Raw genomic sequence first — 11009 nt, 5'->3', positions numbered from 1 at the left:
CATATATATATATACATATATATATATATATATATATATATATACATGTTGCATGTTGTCTCCTTGGACAGAATGTAAATTCTTTGAGACCAGGGATAGTTTCATTTCTGTATTCACATCCTGTGGGCATTGCATAATATTTGGCACACTATAAATGTTAATAAATACCTAGTGTATAATTCTAAGATTCTGTGATTTTGCATGGTACCTACATTAGCTCCTTTTCCTTGGTCAACTCTGAAACTCAGCTTTTTCCTAGAAATACTCGCTTGTTTGGGGTATTTCTCCCAGCATAGTCTAGGTTCCCAAAACCATGTCTCCTAAAAGAAACAAGGGATCATTTCCTAAAAAAGTACCCCCAGCAGTGCCAGCCCCTACATGTAAGGGATCCATCTCGTAATTTTTATCTTTCTTCAGAAAACTCCCAGCATGCAAAAGGAATGATGCCAGCTCAACTTCACAAGCTCTCATTATCTTGGCATCCATCATTTTTATCCTCTGCCCAAGTCATGACAAAGTCCTACCTGCCAAGGAAAACCTTTGGTCAAAGGAATGGTTCTACCCTCCACTCTTGCTTTTGTTCACACTTCCCTTCATATTAACAGTACTTGGTCCCTCTACTTTCTCTAATATAATCTGCTAGAGGTGTGGTTAGAGTGGCCCCTTAGATTAGGCATCTGCCTAATAAGGCATTGGTCAAATTGTACACATGCCAGTTGGAATCCTATAAATCAATCTGGGCATTTAATTAAGCCAAATGCTTTTTTTTTGTCTGCCTCTCTCTTTCTTCCTTCACCTATGTTCTTACAATGATGCCACTCCCCCAGCAAGCTTTGGTTTAGTGTTTTGGTGCCATGGTTTGTGTTCTGGTTCATATCTGACTCAGAAATTCTTATCAGCTCTGTTTGTGGGTCATGCTGGTTAGTTCAAGTGCAGAGACACTGAAAAGAAGTCATGCCTTCTTCTGCTCCCCAGAAACCATAAGAAAAGGTATAGGATGATGGAGAACAATTCAGGGTGGGCAGTGAGAAAATTAGGCATGCAACAAGACAAAGAAACAATGAAATAGAGAATAAAAGAGACAGAAAGAGAGATAAAAGTGACCAGGAACAAGGGATGGGTGGATTAGACAGCAGAGAGAAACAGAAGGCAATGGAGAGAAATCAAGAGCATGGGAATTGAGATGATGAGGAGACAGCTGGATAAAGAATACAAGAGGGATGAGAAGAAAGGGACTTAAGAGGAGAGGAGATAGAGACAACAAAAAGGTATGTGGAGATGGAGAGTGAATGATGATGTCCTTATACTATAAGGACAGAAGGGAAGCGAGAAGGAAAGCACAGAACAAATAAAAAGTGAGAAATAACGGAAAACAAAGAACTCAGGGATGGAGGAGAGAGAAGGAAAGAGAAAAGAAAAGAAGGGAAAAAAGGATAGAAAGATAAACAGCAAAAAAGAAGATTGAAGTGTGGAGAAAGGGGAGACAGATGGAAATAGAAGGAAGAGATTTAAAAAGATGAAAAGAACAAAGGAGATAAATAAAATTGAGGACAGAAGAGGACAGGGATGGACAAGATCAGGGACAAAAAGGGAAGAGAGCAGACAACAATAAGGATAGAATAAGGTATACTCACCTTGTAGAGGATGAAGATGCAGCCAAAGAAAGAAAAGAAGTAAAATAAAAATCTCCAAATGAAAATAGAGAAAGGGGTGGGGTAAGAGGACCTGATGAGTGCAAATATCAACTGACAAAAGGTGGGGTGGATCAATGAATACACAAACAAGGCTGCTGCTTTGCCAATCACACCTAATACCATAGCACCCTGACCCAAACTTGCATCCCTTTGGGTCAGGTCTCTCTCAGGTCTTTCCCAGATTACCTGGATTCACAGAATTTCTTGTTCAGTAATGGTTATTACTGTTTTTGCTTGTGTTGAAACCAGCATTGGATCAAAGACTATGTCAAGGGTAACAAGGTATAAGTATATTAGAAAGCTGAGGGATGAGGCTTCTGAAAAACTTTGAATGCCATACTGAAGATTCTGTATTTAACCCTAGAGGCCAGAAGGAAGCATAGCAGTTTATTCAGTATGATGATAACATGGTCAAATCTGAGATTTAAGACAAAGAACACTTTGGCCACTGAGTGAAAGATGTATAGGAGCAGGCAAAGACATGAGGTAGGCAGATCCACTAGATGGCTATTACAGTAGTCCAGATTTGTAATTGGGTGGTGGCATTGTCAGAGGAGAAAATGGGCTATTGCAGAGATACTAGAAAAGTAAAATTAACTGGCATTTGGCAACAGATTGAATGTGAGATGTGAGAGATAGTGGGGAACCAAGGATGACATTTAGGTGGAAAATCTGAAGGACTGAAAAGATGGTAGCATCCTTGACCACGAAATGGATGTTAGGAGGAGAGGAAGTATTAGGGAGAATAATAATGAATTCTTTCCAACATAGTGAGTTTAAGACATCTACTAGACATCCATCCATAAAAGAAAGTTGTAAATGCAAAACTGGAGGTCAACAGAGAGGTTACAGAAAATAGAAAGATTTGAGAGTCAACAGCAGAGAGATGGCTGAGGAGACCACCAAAGGAAGTAGGTAAGAGGGATAAGAGAAGAGGGCCCAGGACAGAACCATGTGGCACATCTGTGGTTATAGGGCATAATCTGGATGAGGATCCAGCAAAGGAGACTGAGAAGGATCCGTTAAATAGGTAGGAAAAGAGTCCATAGAGAGTGGTATCCTAAAAACCTAGAAATAAGACAGTATTAAACAGAAAAGTGCAATTAACAGAGTCAAAGGCTGAAGAGAGATGAAAAAGAATAAGGATTGAGAAGAAATTATTTAATTTAACAAGTAGGAGATCATTGATAACTTTACAAAGGGGAGTTTCTGTTCCATGATGAGGTGGGAAGCTGGATTGCAAGAAGTTGATGCAAAAAGCATGAGGGGAGAGGAAGTGAAGGTATCTCTTGCAGATGGCCTTCTCAAGGAGTTTAGCCATAAATGGCAGAAGAGATATGAAATGTTAAGTTATTGAGAATAGAAGGATGAAGGGAGGGCTTTTGATGATGGGGAAGACATGGACACGTGTAGACAGTAGAGGAGGAACCATTAGACAAGAATAGATGGAAAATAATTGATTTTTTTTTTTGCTTTTTTTGGAGGGCAATTGGGGCTATGTGACTTGCCCAAGGTCACATGGCTAGTTTTTATGTTAAGTGTCTGAAGCCAGATTTGAACTCAGGTCCTCCTGACTCCAGGGCTGGTGCTCAATTCACTGTGCCACCTAGCCACCCCAAATAAATGAAATCGTAAGGATGATAGAGGGAAATCTTTTAGAAGTGACAGGGTGGAATGGAACTGCTTTTGCAAGTAGGGGGACTAGACTTGGTAAGGCATAAGGGCACCTCTTTGTGTAAGACGGGTATAGAAGGAGACAGTGGCAGAAGTCATCTGAGTGATAGGGGACAAGGAAGACAGAAGAAGACAGAGACTGTATTTGAGGCAGTCCTGGATATACAGTCCCTCCAATCTCCCCTACTTCCTATTCAATAACCATTGAACATTGTGAATTTGCCTACTGAAGGGTAGTGAGGCTTAACACTTTCAAGATTCTTAACATTACCCAATCCTGGGGCCTGCTCACCTCTTTGGGATTCTGACTCTCTTTCCAGAAAAAGGACTCCAAGATGGGATTGGGGGCAGCCTTGATCCTGAGTTTGTCACGCACACCCATGGCCCTGCTCAGGGACACTCCAATTGTCCTATAAGAGGAGACAGAAGGAAATGAGCATCCAAAAACCTCTCTCCTTCCATCTCCTTTGGGAACTCTCTCTCTCTTTTCCATATTCTGCCCACCAAGCGGCCTGTCTCAGCTAAATGAATATAACCTGAAGTAGATGGAGAGTGGGAGTGGAGAATCAGGGTGGTCTTTGTGAGATCTCATCCTAGGTACTAAACATGGGAGAAGAGAACATGACCTGAGGCATTCAGAAAGGGGGACTCTGGGCTATCATGAAGAGAGCAGAAAGAGCCCTGCAAATGAGTTAGGAGGGTCCCTGAAATTCTGTGCCAAAGTCAAAGCACAAATATTCTTCTCATTTCAAATGCAACAAGCATTTATTAATTATCTACTGTGCGCAAAGCTGGTGGATAGTAACATGGTGCAAGAAATAGAGCACTGAGCTTAAAATCAGGAATACTCAACTTCATGGGGCCAAATCTGGCCTCAGATATTTACTAGCTTTGTGATCTTAGGCAAGTCACATAACCCAATTTGCCTCACATTCTCATCTGCAAAATAAGCTGGAGGAGGAAATGGAAAACCACTCCAGTATCTTTGCTAAGAAAAGCTCAAATAAGGTCATGAAGAGTTGGATATGACTGAAATGACTCAACAGCAACAACAAAGTGTGCAAACACCTGTGCTTAATCAGAGACACAGGCTTTTAGTAAAATATTGTCTCGGGCCCCAAATATTTTAAAGTTCTTACAGATATCCATAATATCACATAATAATACAGCATAAATACATCAGAGAAGTAAAAAATAATGGTGCCTCCAAGGGGAAAAGATCACTACCAATTGTTGATTTCGGGTAGGTGTGAGGGAAGTCTTGAAAATGGGCTTTAAAGTTTGGGTGCAATTTAATAGGTGGAGAAGGAATGCAGGCATTCTAAAAATGGGGATAGGGTATTTCTGTGAGAAAGGACCTGGTAGTAGGACTATACAAGGGCATTTGGAGACAGGGTTATATCCAGTTTTGTTGAAATGCAGACCTAAAGGAGGTGAATAATGCAATAAGGCTTCCCTCCATTTCTTATAGCCCAATTATGTACCATTATATTCATATAGCACAATCTCATATAATTACTATGAGGAAAAAACCTCACAAACCTACTTTACATGCTTGGTATAGTGAAAAGGATACTGACACTGGAGTCTGGGCATCTAGGGTGAAACCCAGCTCTGCTCCTCATTGCCTGTGGCACTTTTGGAAAATGACTTCATCCTTCTGGGTCCCACTTTCCTCATCCAAAATATTCCATGACTGGACTAAGAAAAATGTTTACTGGAGTCAGGGAAATCCTATAGAAATAACCTATGATTAAATTAGAACAAATATAAGAGGGGAAAGGCTTAACTTGAAAACAATTTCACTTGATAAAGTCATACATGATGAGGTTTTCATATGTAAACAGGATTGGTCTATGCCTTGAAGTCTTTGTGAGATGTGACCATCTCTCTGATTGGGTCAGGGGAATAGGTCTATTGCCTAATGAAGCAGGTTAGCCACAGCTCAGGGGGCTTTAATTGGGAAGGAAACAAGGGAGAGGAAGAAGAGAGACAGAGAAAGAGAGAGATAGAGACAGAGAGACACAGAGAGAAAGGAACAAACATTTATTAAGTTCTTGTTATATGCGAGGCACTGTGCTAAGTGCTTTACCAATACTGTATCATTTGGTCCTCACAATAACCCTAGGGGATAGGTGATGCTATTATTATTCCCATTTTACATTAGAGGAAACTATCAGAGGTTAATGATTTGTCTAGGGTCACATAGCTTTTAAGTATCAAGAATAAATTTGAACTTGGGCCTTCTTGACTCCAGGTCCACTGTCATATCCATTCAGCCATCTAGCTTACACATGAAATCATAAATTTTGATAAAAGGGTAAAACGGAAAAGTACAGAATACAGTGCTGTGAGATAGTGGCTAATATTTATACAAATGAAATAAATGAAGAAAAATAAAGCCTAAGAATAATAACCTGAAGTGTGGAAAAGGATCTTTGCATCAAAGATATTGCAAATATCTGTGATAAAATTCTAGTATTCAAGCTATCAATCTCAAATATATGAGAACTATCCTCCAAAAGTTAGGTAATCATAGCATGTAATTAAATAGTTTTCAGAAGGACTGCTAACTCCTAAGAGCCATAGGAAAGGTTGACCCAAATTGTGTTCGGCTGTGGGGGAAGGGTGAGAGTAAGACAGGGACATGTAAATAAAAGCAATTCCAGCTTTTAACTTAATATCTAGAAAATAGACACAGACGAAAAATTATGAAAATAGTCAATGTTGGATAGGTTTGTGGGAAGGCAGAAATACTGAAGTATTATTGGTGGAATTGTGAATTTGTTCAACCATTCTGGAAAATTATTTCTGTGTGTGTGTGTGTGTGTGTGTGTGTGTGTGTGTGCAAATTATCATTTGTTAATATCCCTCATCTCAGACATCGCATTGCTGGGTATATGCCTCAAAGGAAGTCAAAGGCAGAAAGGTCCCATGTGCAATGAAATACTCAGAATAATACCCTTCCTGGTAGCAAAAAAAAAATACCTAAAAACATGGTGAATAGTCCACCAAAGGGGGGAAATCTCACTTTGTAGTATATATTAATGTAATGGAATATTAAATAAATTATAAAGAATTCAAAGAAATATCAGAAATATGTATGAGCTGGTGTGCCATGTAATAAGCAGAATCAGGATAACAATACCCTAGTAATTGGAATATAAGAATAAAACAAACCCAAGTTCAATAAAATCATGATGCTCTCTCTTGACCCAGGAAAAGAAATGGGGAAATTTACCTTCCTCTATTTTACTTGGAGAGGGGAGGAACTGTGACATAGTCTGTCAAACATGGTAGTTACAGTGGTTGTTTTGGCTTTGCTGTTCTTTGTTGTAAGGGAGGGTTCAAATGATTTTCTTTTCTGTACTTTTAATTTTTAAGATTAAATTGTTTTCAATGAACAACAACCTCTCTTTTTCTCCCTTCCCCATAACCCTCTCCCTGCCACTGGGAGGAAAAAAAAAACACCTGTGTAGCATATTTGCAGAGTGAAGCAAAGCAAGGACTCACATTGGTCACATCCAAAACAATCTGTCTCAATCTGCACTCTGAGTCTGTCATCTTTCTTATGGGAGATCAGAGGAGGTCAGCAGGTCTGTTATTCATTGATTGTAAATCTTCGGAAGTTGTTTGTCTTTACAATGTTGTTGTTATCATAAATCAATTGTCTGGTTCTCCTCACTTCACTCTGATTCATTTCTTAAGGGATTTTCCTTATGGGACTGACCATGTCAACCTAATATAAAAAAACTCCCATGGTTTCCAGTAAACTCTAAGATCAAATATAAAATCTTTTGTTTGGCTTTTAAAGTACTACATAGTCTGGCCCCCTTCTTATCTTTACTGTATTCTTACACTTTACTACCCTACTCATATCCTAACAAAACTTTTTGTACTTGGGGTGGCCAGGTAGCACAGTGAGTAAGAACACTGACCCCAGAGTTAGGATAACCTGGGATCGAATCCGAGCTCAGACACTTAGCACCCACCCAGAAACACCTGGCCTTGTAACCTTGAGCAAGTTACTTAACCCCAATTGTTTAAAAAAAACTTTTTTACTTGTTCCTCAAACAGAGTACTCTATCTCCTAACTTTGCAAGTTTTCATTGACTGTTCACCAATGTCTGGAATGCTCTCCCACATCACTTTAATTTGACTTCACTGACTTTCTTCAAGAATCAGGTCAAATCTTGGCAGAGCCAAGATGGTAGAGTAAATGGAGGGACATGCTTGAGTTCTGCCCCAAACCATTCAAAATACCTGTAAAAATGTCTCTAATCAAGTTCTGGAGTAGCAGAAGCTACAAAATTATAGACTGAAGCAAACTCCAACCCAAGACAATCTGAGAGGCTGAAGGGAAGGATCTATCACACTGGGCTGGGAGCAGAGCACAGCACAGCGTGGACCACAGTGGCCAGAAGGGGCTGAAGCAGACCTCGGGACACTGAATCACTAGTAGATGTAGTAGTTTCCACACTTCTCAAACCACAAATGCCAAAGACCGCTTTGAAAGTCAGTAGGAAAGATCTTTCACCTGGGTGACAGAGGAGGGTGGTCCACCCCCAGCCCCAGTCCCAGCTCCAGGGCAACAGCAGCCACTGCCATAGCTGTGGCTCTTCTGGAGCTCCTGGTCTACAGATAGTGGAAGAATCAAACAGTTTATCAGAGGGGGATTACAGGCATATTGTTGTTGGCTATGAGACAGGATTCTCTTGCTTTACCCATGCTTGCATCTGGTTCGTAGTACAAGGTGCTGGTCCTGAGGCAAGGAGGAGCATGGCAGAGCCTATGGTAGCAATGGACAGGATTCCTCCTCACAGTTCCAAGGCAGAAAAGAGTGCTTGTGGTTGCTCACAGACCAGAGCACTGACCATGAGAGGAGTAAACACCTCTCCTTTAACCATACCACCTTGGAAGAACTGAACATTACAGGTCCCTAGAAATATCTCTGAAAACTGCTGCACAAAACTTCTGAATCTTGGGGCAGTACACCCTCCACTTAACAAATAGGTCAAAAGTCAAGTAATTGACTGGGAAAATTAGAAAACAGGGAGGGAAATCAGACTGTAGAATCTTACTTTCTTGGTGAAAAGGTATTTGCTTACTTCCTTGGTGACAAGGAGAAAATATTACAAGCTGCCAGAAAGAAACAATTCAAGTTTTGTGGAAATACAATCAGGATAATAGAAGATTTAGCAACTTCTACACTGAGAGATTAGAGGGCTTGGAAGATGATATTCCAAAGGTCAAAGGAGGTAGGATTAAAACCAAGAATCATCTACCCAGCAAATCTGAGCATAATAATTCAGAGGGGAAAATGGAATTTCAGTGAAATAGAGGACTTCCAAGCATTCCTGTTGAAAAGACCAAAGTTGAATAGAAAATTTGACTTTAAAATACAAGAATCAAGAGAAAGATGAAAAGGTAAATAGGAAAGAGAAACCATAAAGGACTTATCAAAGTTGAACTGTTGATAATCCTACATGGAAAGATTGTATTTGTAACTCATGAGACCTTTCTCATTATTAAGGTAGTTGGAGGGAATAAATAAATAAATTGATAGTGATAATCATTAAATATCATATTCTTGGCAAAAGTCTGTATTAGTCAAACAGATTGCTTTCCTTTGCTTTAAAAATGCCTTCTCCTGTGTTGGCAACTTCAGAGACCAGATAAGGCTGGAGGTGAAATTCCCCTTATCTTGGGATATACTCCATATGGGAGGAAAACAGAAATCCTGAGACCATAAAATGTAAATGGACCCTGCTCTGTTTTTTGTCAATTTGCATTTACCACCAAGGAACTTCTTTTCTCACATATGGATAGTAACAAATGGAGATCATAAATTTTGTGTCATGATCATCCTGAATTGGGATGGTTCTAAAATGTATATAAGTCTACTGATTCATCTGTTCATCAGTTAGGATCAAGCTCTCCTAACTCCTTGTACAAATTCTCTAGCTTAAGGGAACAGGAATAAATGTTGTAACTGTATATTACTATTTGGCTGTCTCCTTTAACCAAACTTCTAGAAGGATGAATTATATGGTGCCATGAAAACCAAGAAACTGAGGCCTAGAGGAGATGATACCCAACCCCACCAACAGCTGCTGACTCATGGAGCTTCAGGATTCATTTTCTCCTTGGAGTCTCACCCTTGAGGGAGTCAAGAAAACTTTCAACAGACTCCCACTGGTTTAGTTGACATCTGCAATTCCCGTAAGCTAGCTCTGGGACCTGGGATCTCTCTGTATTAACTAGATCCCTTCTGGAGATAATTTAGCCATGGGTCATTCCAATACTAAAATTAGAAATCCGGCTGTAAAGACCCCTGCTTCTTATATGACAAGCTGTAAACCTGATGATCACACATATTGCCAGCTCTGGTGTCAGTTAACTAAGGATAATATCAAATTATGTTGGCCAAGATGGGGCCCCTTTGACCCGTCTGTAGCAGCAAGCACCCCAAGCGCGTCCTCAGGGTTTGCTGCCCATACAGGTTCTTGGATCTGCTTTGTTAAAGGAAAGCAACTCAAAATGGGTTAACAAGCTTACTTTAATCAGTCAGACATATATCGTTTACCTTTTTCAGGGGAAAAAGGTCAGCACCCCAAACTTCAAAATATACAGACAGAATTATCAAGACATTAACAGATCAAGTAGACAGCTTTCCAAACTGTCCAACCATTACATCCATACCCAGTCAACATCTGGGTTTCCACATCTGGGTTTTTCAAAGCCGGGGGACTCTCAACAACAGCTTCCCAGAATTCAGATCAAATCACAGAACACTTCTCAAAGTGAGTCCCAAACAAAGCTACACATCAGGGCTTATATAGCCTTCTGCTGGCTCAGAGAATGTAACAACCTTATTGACTCACTGGCCAATCAAGAAGTATCTACTGAAAAACAAGCCTCCCTCCCCAGGCTTCAGGTGCATTTTAACCTAGGGGCAGGGAAGATCTTCCAAATTTGCATTCCCATTACACCGTCAAAGTTACTTTATCATAAAACCAAGTTAAGTTTAAAAGCCAAAAAAACCTTCTAACTGGGAGTGGGAATGCTTTCATCATTGGTTCGCTGAGATGGCAGAGCGAGAACACAAGGTAGAAGTCTCTTCTCTTATAGCTCACAAAGCTGTCCCAGCACTGCCCCCTCCCTCTCTGGTATCTACTGACTCTCTCTACCTGGCCCTTCCCACAAATATATTACATATATATATGTGTGTGTGTGTGTGTGTGTGTGTGTGTATGTATATATATATATATATGTATATGTATATATATACAAATATAAAATATATAAATGGACATTTAATGAAAGACTCAGGTATTTGTAACAAAAAGACCAGAACTTAATGGAAATTTTGAGATAAAAGATTCAGAAGAAATATAAGGAAAAGAATAAAGTTTATTTGTGTCTAATGATAGCCATCTCAAGTGTGGGATGGGGGGGAGAGGGAAGAAAAAAAGGAAAAAGAATCTAACATGATCACTTCATCATGTATTTGGAGGGAATAGCAAGTTGTACGTGGAAGATTCACAGTTTCATATACAATCATCTTTTTGTTGTATTACTCAGGAAGAGGGGTAGCCAGGGGAATACAAAAGAAACATCATCAGGACCCTGGTCAGAGGA

The 11009-nt window shown here is 39.9% G+C and overlaps 1 pseudogene; it reads right to left on the bottom strand.

The window, feature by feature from the left end:
* The window catches only part of LOC138176120 (ceramide synthase 4-like), a 52313-nt pseudogene that overhangs the window by 40362 nt on the left and 942 nt on the right, over positions 1 to 11009 (bottom strand).

This window comes from Petaurus breviceps, unplaced genomic scaffold (genome assembly GCF_028583685.1).
Source record: "Petaurus breviceps papuanus isolate PSGF00001 unplaced genomic scaffold, PetGlider_PUasm1.0 103, whole genome shotgun sequence".
Lineage (NCBI taxonomy): Eukaryota > Metazoa > Chordata > Mammalia > Diprotodontia > Petauridae > Petaurus > Petaurus breviceps.
This window is presented reverse-complemented; position numbering and strand designations above follow the sequence as displayed.